The 12,497-nt window shown below is 41.7% G+C and overlaps 1 protein-coding gene and 1 long non-coding RNA gene across 3 annotated transcripts in view; one reads left to right on the top strand and one right to left on the bottom strand.

Moving 5' to 3' along the window:
- Nucleotides 1-12,497, top strand: part of LOC131906634 (uncharacterized) — a 68,190-nt gene that overhangs the window by 38,932 nt on the left and 16,761 nt on the right. Inside the window, exon 3 of the long non-coding RNA XR_009378162.1 lies at nt 8,342-8,482. This is a non-coding gene — a long non-coding RNA (uncharacterized LOC131906634). The remainder of the gene's footprint in view (nt 1-8,341; nt 8,483-12,497) is intronic.
- Cdk14 (cyclin dependent kinase 14) overlaps nt 1-12,497 on the bottom strand; it is a 573,205-nt gene that overhangs the window by 550,068 nt on the left and 10,640 nt on the right. The window lies entirely within an intron of this gene.

Raw genomic sequence — 12,497 nt, 5'->3', positions numbered from 1 at the left:
TTTTTTGGTCTAAAATAATAAAAGAAGGTTATAACTAATATAAGAAAAACTACATACAATAAGTATAGTAAGTATATACAATACATACAGTCAAGAATTACATTAACAATGTCCAGTCTATAAATATTTGACAGATTCAGAGAAAATACTCCATTATTTTTCCTATTTTGGTGAGTCCAAAATGTTGTACCTAATTCACTTTTTATCCTAACTTGTATTACCAACCAAAAACTATCTTTTGATGTCTTTCAAACTTACACACTTTATACCTCTTTAGTGAGTTTCTTTTCTGAATTTGTTAATAAAGAAAACTATAACCATCTAATCTTTGACTCCCTCAAAGACCCAAGAAGGAAATAATATTACCTAAGAAAGCAGGAAGTGCAAACAAATGACTTCCAAAAAAATGTGAGTTATGACAGAAACAGCTGGCTGTCTGGACAATCACCCAAGATTTCTCTGTAACATTGGTGCATTCATCTTCAGCCTACAGGCCTGGCCCATTAGAGTTCAGGACAGAGGAAGCTCAGCAGCCACCAGCTCTATAGTCTGCCAAAGAGGAGACAGAGGTGTGTGTCACCAAAGCCAGGCAGTGTTCAGAACAAAAGAGAAGACCACTCAATGACCCTGGGGCCGGGGGGGAGGGGGGGTAAGTGGGTAGAGAAAGGAGAAGAACAATTTTAAAAAGGTCTATTTCTCACATGAACTATGAACCAATAGCTGAGGAGCCCCCAACTGGATCAGACCCTCTGAATAAGTGAGACAGTTGATTAGCTTGAACTGTTTGGGAGGCCCCCAGGCAGTGGGATCAGGACCTGTCCTTAGTGCATGAGCTGGCTGTTTGGAACCTGGGGTTTATGCAGGGACACTTAGCTCAGCCTGGGAGGAGGGGACTGGACCTGCCTGGACTGAATCTACTAGGTTGAACTGAATCCCCGAGGGAGTCTTTGCCCTGGAGGAGATGGTAATGGGGGGTTGGCTGGGGGAAAGGGGGGGGGGGACAGGGGAATCCATGGCTGATATGTAAAATTAAATTAAATTATAAAATAAAAAAATTAAATTAAAAAATAAAATTGTTTAATATTTTGGCTTTCAAAAAAAAGAAAGCTAAAACACTCCAAAAAAAAAAAGGTCTATTTCTTTCTTCAGCACCCACAGCTACCAAAAAATAAACAAGAAAAAAAATAAAAAGAAATTCAATGTCTCTCCTCTTTGCCTACTGAAGTCTTTCATCTTTCTTTCTAAATGTAAATGTTGCAAAATATCTGCTTATTTTCTCTATAGCTATCCCCTTCACAAAGATTCCAGCTGCCACGATATGAAATAAATATGAAGGCAAAGTCCTTTCATATGCACAAGCTAAGAATCCATGTATATATTCAGGACTTGAAGAAAAATACATTCAATATTAACCATTCTGCCTTGTACAATGAAGGCAATCTATACACACTGTCAAATGTTCCAACACTGCTTTCAGAACCCGCCCATTAAAACACACACTGGCATCACTCATCAAGCCTCCTAGTTTGACCCCATCTGTAGATCATGCAACTGCCACCCAACATAACCTCCACCATCTTCAGAGCTCTATAGCACAGCCATAAACGTTATCAAATAAAAAGTTACTAAAAGAATCAAGCATGACTCACCAAACAATTCTACATAATCCTCATTTAAACCCAGATAAAAACAGCAATATGAACATAGTCTAAAATATATTTAAAACTGGAATCTGAAATGGAAAGAGTAAATGAGGGAAGAGACCCCTTTGATTTCACAATAACTAATCAGTCAAGTTCTCTCCGATTTCATTTTTATTAATGTAATTATTTGGTGTCCTTAGGCCTTGGTTTTCTTTCAATAAGCTTGGTGTAGCTTGGGCTGGAGAGAGGGCTCAGTGTTTAAGAGCACTTGATGCCCTTGCAGAGGACCTGGGTTTGTTTCCCAGCACCCACGTGGCAGCTCACTACTGCAAGATGCTGCAGTTCCAGGGTACCAACACCCTCTTCTGGCCTCCTCAGGCTCCTGCATGTACGAGGTGCACATATATTCAAGCAAATACACATACAGATCAAATAAATAGGGAGGCATCCAGGCACTGGCACTGGGTCCTGTGCTCATTGCATGAGTCGGCTGTTTGAAACCTGGGGCCTATGCAGGGTTGCTTGGCTCGGCCTGGGAGGAGGGGACTGGACCTACCTGGACTGAGTCCACCAGGTTGATCTCAGTCTGTGGGGAAGGCTTTGCCCTGGAGGAGATTGGAATGGGAGGCGGGCTGGGGGGAAGGTGAGGGGGGCGGGAGGGGGGAGAACAAGGGAATCTGTGCCTGTATGTAGAACTTAATTGTATTGCAAAATAAAAATTTTAAAAAATAAATAAATAAATAAATAAATAAAGCTTTTTAATGTCCTATTTACTGCAGAAATCCATTCTTTTTTTAAAAAAAAATTGAAATTTTTTCAGACAATATATTTTGCTCATGTATTCCTTTCCAATTTCCACCAAATACATCCCACCTCCTTAACCACATAATTTTATGTTTTTTCTCCTTAAAACAAACAAACAATAAAAAAAACACACAAACAAAAATGAAAATCAAAGTAATACTCCGGTCATTATGCCTTGTTAGGAAAAGCTACTCAAAGGCTAGGATTATTACCAAACATAGGTAGTCTCTGTGAGAACTTTGTATCCTTCACAGTCTGTATGCCATCTATCACATGGTACCTATGCAGTATTTCTCATGCAGGGCAATCAGGTAAAATGTTACTCCAGAGGCGGACTCCAGACAACGTAGTCAGAGAAACACAGGGAATGCAGAACATAGAATGGCTCAGCCAAAAGTGAGGTTATACAGTAACGTCAGTCATACAGTTAACATCAGTCATACAGGTTCTCCTGTTTTCATCCCCCAACAACTATTCAGAAATCCACAGTGTGCTTTGCAAAGCACATGTTTGCTTTTTTCTTGCTGTGACTAACCCACCTTTGGTTGCACATGTAACACGTCATTTAGACAGAGTCATGAAAACCCCCTGGGGGAAGTCCCAAACTCAATTAAGGCATCTGGGCACAGGCCATATGTTATCCAGCCTTTTGCACACCTGAACCCCAATATCTAATGACCCAAGGATCCTCATTTGTAAGATGTAGTAGTCTGCCTTTTAAGAGGGGAAAAGTGAGCACTAGGGATGTTCTCCATCATATTCACCTGAAAGCCATCTAAAGAGAGCCAGGGTGTTGAAGATGGAAAATAAATGAGCACCTGTAACACAAAAGAATCTGTAATTCAGGCTCTGAATGGCAATTCCTAACAAACAAGTTTATTTCATCAATCTTTATTTCTTCTTTATCTACCATTCATCTAGGTTAATGAAAAAGCTTTCAAGAAAATAACAAAAATTCATTTTATCTGTCATTGAATAATTTCCCTTTGTTAAAAATTCCTGTATAACTGATTTAGCTTTTCTTTTGGTTAAGGTACTTGGAATATTAATTTAGTATCAAAAAGTATACATTGTAGAACTAAGAAAATCCCACTTTCTGAATCAAAACTCAGAAATCATGTTCTAAAACTGAACCATTCTAAAAAGTTCAGACTGCACATGAATGTAGCAACACCCATATTCAACTTCTCCCAACAATGTCAGCAGTGGGAATTTTTAAAGAGGGCTCCTGATCATTTTTATCACTTGCACACAGTTAAAGGATGTGAAAAGCCCCAACACTGACTCTGGCCACCTCCAGCAGCAAGGTATGAGTAGAGCAAGGACTTGAGAGGCCTATACCCTGATCCTCAGGGAATGTGTAGAAAACTCTCCCCTCCTTTCCCAGGGGCCACTGCTGCTTCATAGCACCAGTACCATCTTCTTCTTTTAAAACAGAATAAATAAATACTCAGAGATAACTAAGGTAGAGTCACTGCCTGGCCTTAAAGCAAGAACTAAATTATATAGACATATTTTAGTTCACTTCCACCAAAACATACGCTATGGAGGATAAGATCATGATTGACACGTTCTCATTGGCAAACCCTGAGAAGTGTCTAGTTTGTGGTACTCTAATTACAACTCTCTCCCTTTCTTTCCCTTCCCAGAGAACCATTAAAATACACTGAAAGATTGGCATCAATCTGCTATAGTTTTTAAAGAAAATCAGTTGCACACTTCAGCACTTAAACTGATTGGAACACAGAACTGCATAACACATTTGAGGAATAGTAGGTTAGTATTATGATTCCCGAACCCTGACTATGAAGACACCATCCCAACCTCACACCATAGAGACATCTCACATATGGAGGTCCTAGGACTGAAAAGGAACATATAAGGACATAGAATCCAGCATCCGAGCATCCCTGAGTTCTCTGCCTCTTTCAGCACCTACATGAAATGATTATATTTTTTGTGAGCTGGATTGTGACATGCCTGCCTGTGAGCCCAGCACTTGGGCAGCTGAAGCAGGAAGAACACTATGAACACAAGGCCATCCTAAGCCACACAGCAAATACCGCTAGCCAGGGCTATACAGCAAGACCTTGTTGCAGAACCAAACAAAAGAAAAAAAGCATTTTTACCACTGAGAAAACCAATATGAACTTTCCTGGGAATACAACCACATATTGTTGAGATATTTTTCTCCCATCTGCTCATAAAAACCATAAAAAGATTTTTAATACATTCTTTCTACACACACACACACACACACACACACACACACACACACACACACACACATATATATATATATATATATATATATATATATATATAGAGAGAGAGAGAGAGAGAGAGAGAGAGAGAGAACTTAATATTGTACCATTCAGATCAGGTATTTAAAAATATGTGAAGGGCTGGAGAGACGGCTCAGCAGCTCGGAGCACCAGTTGCTCTTCCAGTGGACCTGGGTTTGATTCCCAAGACCCACATGGCGGCTCACAATTGTCTCTAACTCCAGTTCCAGGGGATCCAATGCCCTCTTCTGATCCCTCTGGGCACCAGGCACACACATGATGTAGGCAAACACTTATAATCACAAAATAATCAAATAAACTTTAAACAACAAAAATATATAAAGAAAAGTATCTCCTTATTTTAAAATTACTGTGTAATAAATATTACTGCCATTATTTCATATTATGCAGAAAAAAAATTTAAGAAAAATCCCTAGGCTTATATGCTTTAAAAAGAAATAGTTAACAAAATAGTTAATAAAACTAAATAAATATTAAGAAAAAACGCAATGCTAAACCTAAATAATGAATTGAAAAAATGAGAAACAACTATATATTAAAAGTAAAACAAAACAGACTCACCAGGGGAATGTATTACTTTTATTATTATCATAAAATGTTAAAAATGCTCATTTAAGAAACTTAAAAATATTGATACGGCCTTAAGAAAATAAGTTTGTATAAAAAAATTGCTAGTTCAAATGGTTTGTAATTATACCCTTAGGAACGTGAAACATCAAGAATAAGAAAAGACACAAATTCTTTAGTTTTAGATATCAAATGCAGATCACAGATTCAAGACCTAAGAAAACCCTCAGACTTCTCACCCTTGACTGGCCAGTTCCAACCATCATGTCTGCGGCTAAGAGACTACCCCAGCCACAGCCAAGGCACCTAACGCTCTGTAAATTAGTATTTCAAACTCTAACCTGCTGAAGAAAAATGTAAGTACTTATGCAACACAGAAACTCTTCCAATGTCAGAGGTCAGCTTTCCACGAATGAATTCACACACACAAATAAGGGAGGCAGGAGGGAGCACTCACCCTCACAGGAGTCACAGCTGCAGTCTGGTGCTCCTGCTGGCAGAATGATGGTGCTCAAGGCAGAAACAGGATGCTACTTGGGCTCTCGATTTCTATTAGCTTTCTTGTCTTGTCAAAATGAAGGTAACTAATTCCCCCAAATGTCATACATTTTGCATTTCATGGCATGTACTTCCTCTCTGAGTCTGTACAGCACTACCCAGACATTCCAGCCACTGGCCAGGAAGAGACATAATTATGGTAATTATGTCTACCATAATTAGGGAGATGGTAAATCTGATCAAACATTTTTAGAATAGAAACCCCAAGAACACAGAAAGTTTTAGACATGCAAAATTTAAACTAAATTTCCAACAAGAAAATTCAGGAGAAATGAGGTTCTTTTTCAAATGATGCAACATTTGATGCAATACAAAGATTTCTAGACTTCCGATATAATCAAACAATAGTTTGTAGGTTCCTGTGTGTCTTAGCTAGGGTTACTATTGCTGGGATGAAACACCATGACCAAAGAAACTTGGGGAGGGAAGGGTTTATTGGCTTATGCTTCCACATCAACTGAGAAATTCAGGGCAGGAAATGGAGACAGGGGCTGATGCAGAGGTCATGGAAGAGTCCTACTTATTATCTTGCTACTCACACTCATAGCTTGCTCAGCCTGCTTTCTTATAGTACCCAGAACCACCAGCCTAGGGATGGCACCACCCACAATGGTCTGGGCCCTCCCCCACCAATCACTAATTAAGAAAATTCCCTACAGACTTGCCTGCAGCCTGATCTTATAGAGGCATTTTCTTAGTTGGGGCTCCCTCCTCTCCAATGAACCTCACTGTTTCAAGTTGACATAAAACTAGCCAGCACATTGTGATCCACAGCATCAAAGGTAAGCAGGCATGTTGTGGGATATTTGTACACTGTGTGAAAATGTATTGCTGTGATTGGTGTAATAAAAGGCTGGATGGCCAATAGCTAGGCAGGAGGCATAGACAGGCTTCCGGGCAGAGAGAGGAAGTTGGAGAAGATAATCAAGATGCAGAGAGACACCAACGAGACCTGGAAGGAGCTGGACATACAAAATGAAAGAAAGGTAAAAAGCCATGAGGCAAAACATAGATTACTATACACTGGCTTAATTTAAGTTATAATATGAGCTAATGGAACAAGCCTAAGCTACAGCCGAGCTTTCATAACTAATAAATCTCCGCTTCATTGTTTGTGAACTGGCAGCCCAAAGAAAAATCCGTCTACATAGGCATGACCACAGTGAAAACCAAACAAGACAATGCAGAATACTCCTATAAGACAGAATAAGACTGCAAAATGCCATGGGAGGCCGCCTGATAAACAATTCAACATTTACCTCTCTGAGTCCAACTAAACCGAGAGCAGATTAAGCGCATATCCAGAGACTGGCACGAAAACAGGCATCCATAAGCACTAGAAATGTGAGTCTGTGCGTAGGGGAAGATCATGGCAAGAACGACGTTTGGGCAAGGCTGAAATGGAGGAACAATGGAGTCGTGGGACCAAAGAGGAGCTGAGATAAGGCAGTGACAGTGACCGAGCACCGATCAGACACGCAGCAGAGGCCACGGTAATGAGGGCACCACAATACTGGATAAATGTCTGCCAGGCACGGCGAGGCCAGAACAGAATCTTTGTGAAAAGCCTTGAAAGTCAAGCCAGGAGATGAACTTGAATTTATGACAAAGGCCATAAGAACGCAATTTGTATGGGAGACCTTACGTCAAGTCGGAAGGGGAAGGAAGCCATGACGGGATAGCCAGTCAGTAGACAACCACAAGGCCAGGCAAGAGATGCCGAAACTGTGTGTCCGAATTAGTGGTGGGAATCACGGGAACACAGGGAGAAGAGCCAAGCAAGTGCCTGCATGAGGGGCTGGAGAATTTAAGACGACAACAGTTTCCCAGCCTGGAAGTCACACAGCTGGAAAAGCCAGTTTCTAAGTTAAAGAAGAGAGAAAGTGTTGGTTTGGGAACCACAGGAATTACTAATATTTTGTGTACACTGAGACCAGGATGACTGGAGCTACAAAGGCAGAAACATCTGACTGGGTAGCTGGATAGCCAGAGCAGAGTTTGGAATAGGAAGCTGAGTCAGACACCCTGGTGTGACTTTAATAAGAGGGTAGCCAAAAGCAAGGCACAGACGAGACACTCGATGAGAACATGAGAAATGATCTCCGAGGACAGAGGGCCTGCTGTTACAAAAGAAAAGACCAGGGTGAGTGAAGTGCGGTCAGAGCCTGTGGCGAAGGTTCTAGGAAAACGGAGCGACGGAAAATATAGAAATGAATCAATTTTGCAAGCTTCCAGAATAGCAGAGTGGGAGACGGGGCTGGGGACAGGAAGACAAAGTGGCCTGAAGCAGGAGAAAAGGAGCATGGCCCTCTGAAGTCAGGGGGAGGGGAAAGGCTGGTGTGGGAGGCATGTGTGGGGAGGCAGTGAAGACCTAATGAGTGCTCTCAGAAAATGAAGGCCGCGATGGTTGATCTCTGTCCACTGAGAACTCACAGGTCTAAGTTTTAACTCCGATTCTTCCAGAGGTGACCTTATTTGAGAAGGAGGAAAAAGGATTGTTGCAGACATAATTCAATTAAGAGGGGGTTACACTGGAGTTGATCGAACACCTGATCAATCTGAAAGATGCCCTGATAAAAGAGGAAAAAGTTAGTACCAGCACAGGTAAGAGGGTCCTGAGTCCAAGGAGAGTCTTGGAGGGACGGACGGAGGGAGGGAGGGAGGGAGGGAGGGAGGGAGGGAGGGAGGGAAAGCAATAAACAGACACACCAAAGGAAGATGACATAAAGAAACCGGAAGAAGCCAGCATCTACAAGCCAAGGAGAGGGAGCTAAGGAGAGATCCTTCTCTCACAGCTTGTAGAAGGCACTAGCTTTGGTCAATATTCGGATTTCAGACTTCTCATCTCCAGAAGTGTGTGTGGCTGAAGCCCCCCAATTTGCTGCACTTTGACAGTCCTAGGAAATGAATACAGAGTGAAAGTCATCTACCAGAGACAAGGAACAGGTTTGAGGGGAGCAGGAAGGGGTCAGCAGCACACAGGCCAGTGGTACAGCTGCTCTGTCGCCTGAGGGTGCAGCAGCGGCAGGAACTGATAGATTTATTTGCAGAGGGATTTCCTCAAGCAGCTCCTGGCAGCCACTGGGTGAGAGGAAAAGATGGCAGGTCAAAATCCATGCTGACAGAGACTACAGATGATGTGCAAAGGGGTACACCACTGCGAGCCCTGTCATGAATGAAAACAAAGAAAGGCAATGGGCAGAGCCAGGGCAGTGGGATGGGTGGGCAGAGGCCCTGGCAAAGACAGGTGAGAACAGCAGAAATGAGAGAATGGAAAGGAAAGACTGGCCCCCGTCCCTCTGGAACCCTGATGAGCATGAGGTGGGCTGGAGCTCCGGAAGTGAGGGAACCCTGAGTTGGACTGCTGAATGCTATGTATAGTCCCACAGACACTGGGAGGCCACGAGAGAGACAACCACAATGACTGGAAAACAGGGTACAGGATCATCCCTGCACCCCAGCCAGTGTCTCATAAAACCAATCACTGCTGCAATTAGTATCTCAAGCATTATGCCATTATATGAGTAACAGGGGCCATGCTCTAGATTGAAAGCTAAAATAAGTGTACGCTGTCCCCATCTATCTACAAGAATTATTAAGGTAAATATGCATTGTAAGTTTGTCTCTAAAATATATTTCTGAGTACTCTCAGATAAGATTTTTTTAAATAAAGATTTTAATATATTTTGTATACATTTCCCTAGGATTTCAGAGTGAAATAGGTAGGAGATCCTTTGGGGTTAGAAACATGACCAGAAGGCCGGGCGGTGGTGGCGCACGCCTTTAATCCCAGCACTCGGGAGGCAGAGCCAGGCGAATCTCTGTGAGTTCGAGGCCAGCCTGGGCTACCAAGTGAGTTCCAGGAAAAGGCGCAAAGCTACACAGAGAAACCCTGTCTTGAAAAACCAAAAAAAAAAAAAAAAAAAAAAAAAAGAAACATGACCAGAGCAAGCATGGCTAGAAAGCTCATATATTAGGAGGCTTTTTCACCACAAAATAAGAGCTGAGTTATTTAATACCATACTCAAATGAAACGCTTCACATTTCAAAGATTTATTTCAAACATTAAAGTTTTTGTACTCCTCACCAAAAAGCCAAAAAGGGTCAACGTTTTGTAACAGCACAAAACAGAACTTTACAGTTTAAGTTCTCATTTAATTTATGGATTGCTGTAACTTCAGAGGTTTCCAATTTTTTCTATGTGTATGCATTCACATTTGCTGAAGCTTTTGTCTCCAACATGCAAAAGACTTTGTATATGGTGGTTTTACATCAGTGAAAAATAATTGTACTCTCTCGTCTTTTGTATATTAGGCATCATAATTATTCCAAAAATCATTAAATATAAGCCTGAGAGTCAGTATGAAGGCATGTGTAGTTTTGCTGCCTAAGGAAGAATGTGGCCACCAAGCCATTCAGAAAATTCCGCAGAATCTCCTCCACTGAATGGAGAGGCATCGTGGTGTTACTACCATGCCCAGTAAAAACAAAGGCGTAAGAAACCAACTTTCTTTTACCTTCTATCTAGCTACATTGTTCACCCAGCATTTACCTACTTACTTCCCTCGTTTTAGCCACGGATTACACCAAATCCTGTAGATCCAAACAAACTTCAGCTCGTTGTGGAAGTAAGTTTAAAACTCGGAGGGAAAAATTCTTTGGAAATCCTAAAACTGATTAGTCCATCCAAAAGTTACAGATTCAACTCACAGTTCATAAATTGGCCACCATATTAGTCAGGGTCCAAATAAATGCACCACGGTGAATGAAGTACTGATAATCATCCTTATAAGTTCCTGTCTCCAGGCCGGCAGCGTGGCACACGCCTTTGATCCCAGCACTCAGGGGGCAGAGCCAGGCGGATCTCTGTGAGTTCGAGGCCAGCCTGGTCTACAGAGCGAGATCCAGGACAGGCACCAAAACCACACAGAGAAACCCCGTCTCAAAAAACAAAAAAAAAAAAACAAAACAAAACAAAACAAAATTCCTTTCTCCAACAATGAAGAGCTTCAGCAACATTCACTACCTATTACTGCAAAATGCCTGAAGGCCTCTATACTTAATTGCAAACTAGTCATATGTAAACACACACACACACACACACACACACACACACACACACACACACACACACGATCTACTTTACATAGTTCCTGAATACAATTTCATGCTGTTTTAAAAATCAGCAGAGTATCACAGTCAGAGAGTAAGTAAATAACTAATGCGTATTTTCCTCCCCTGTTCAAGGTCAAACATTCACACACACCTGAAAGGAATCTTCACACTAATCCTGGAGTAGCACCCACACTCCAGCCCAGGCACCCTCTGGCGCTCCCTCCGATAAGGAGCCTGAAGCTCATAAAATTGGAGTAAGGAGAGAGTGGCCACACCCTGCCACTTAGCTAAGAAACTGACCTAGCCCTCAAGCTGCAAGAATCCAGTCTCAAGTGAATTCCAAGAGACTGTAGAGATTGGATTCCAACATAAGGAGAGGAAAAAAATCAGAAAACCACACGTTCAAGAAAACTTCTATTAGACAATCTGAAAATGATCCTCAAAATCTGTTACTTCCCATTTAGATAAGCACAGGCACATATCTAGTGCTCCTCTGAGATCCCAGTAGACTTTTAATTAACTATTTTACTTTTTTTACTTTATGTACACTAGTGTTTTCGCCTGCATTGTGTCTGTGTGAAGGTGTCAGATCTCCTGGAGTTACAATTACAGACAGTTGTGAGCTGCCATGTGGGTGCTGGGAATTGAACCTGGGTCTTCTGGAACAATAGCCAGTGCTCTTAACCACTGAGCCACCTCTCCAGGGCACATTCCTCACCCCCCACCTCCTACAGCAGACTTTTATGTGAGGTAACTTTGCTACTTAGAATCCTACACTAGAGCCCAAAGCATTTTGAAGAGCACAGTCTAACTGGCTGACTTAGAAATGAGAAAACCAAGACCAGTTAATAACGTGCCCAAATAGCTAACAAGTAGCAAATGAGAAGCCATGTTGCCTTCACTCAGCTCATCACTCTCTGCTCCTCTGCAACAGACAGTTGCTCTTACTTAACGGACACTTATTGAATGTTAACCACATGCAGTGTGCTCAAGGGTAACAAGGGTGAATGTGGCATCCCCTTGTGGAGGATAAAAAAGGGTGCATTTTAGATAATATTTTCACCCTCTTAATATGAAAATTACACAAAGCCTTATATGGAAGTTTAGTGGTATATCTGAAATGAAATCTCCTCCACAGCCTTAATTGTTAATTGAATTCTTCCATCACCCTTGTACCAACTGGAAAAGGTAGATTATCATGGTTAGCACATCAATGAAGACCAAAATGGAGATGATAACACAAACTCTGCCAGTTCCCATATTCCAGTTATTCTTCTGAAAGCTCTAGATACACTAATTTATTTAATCCGATCAAGTCACCTAAAAGGAAGATACCACCATTTTGCAGACCTGTGGGAAGAGGAGCCTTGCTCAACTGCAGGTGCATTATTAGCATTTACCCCGAGGCAGGCCTGCACTGCGGCTGCCCTCCCAGATCAAGACCTTATGCTTTCCTTAACTAGCTGAAAATTACTCTGGCCCTCTGCATCTTAATGTGCTCATC

This window comes from Peromyscus eremicus, chromosome 3 (genome assembly GCF_949786415.1).
Source record: "Peromyscus eremicus chromosome 3, PerEre_H2_v1, whole genome shotgun sequence".
Taxonomy (NCBI): Eukaryota; Metazoa; Chordata; class Mammalia; order Rodentia; family Cricetidae; genus Peromyscus; species Peromyscus eremicus.
This window is presented reverse-complemented; position numbering and strand designations above follow the sequence as displayed.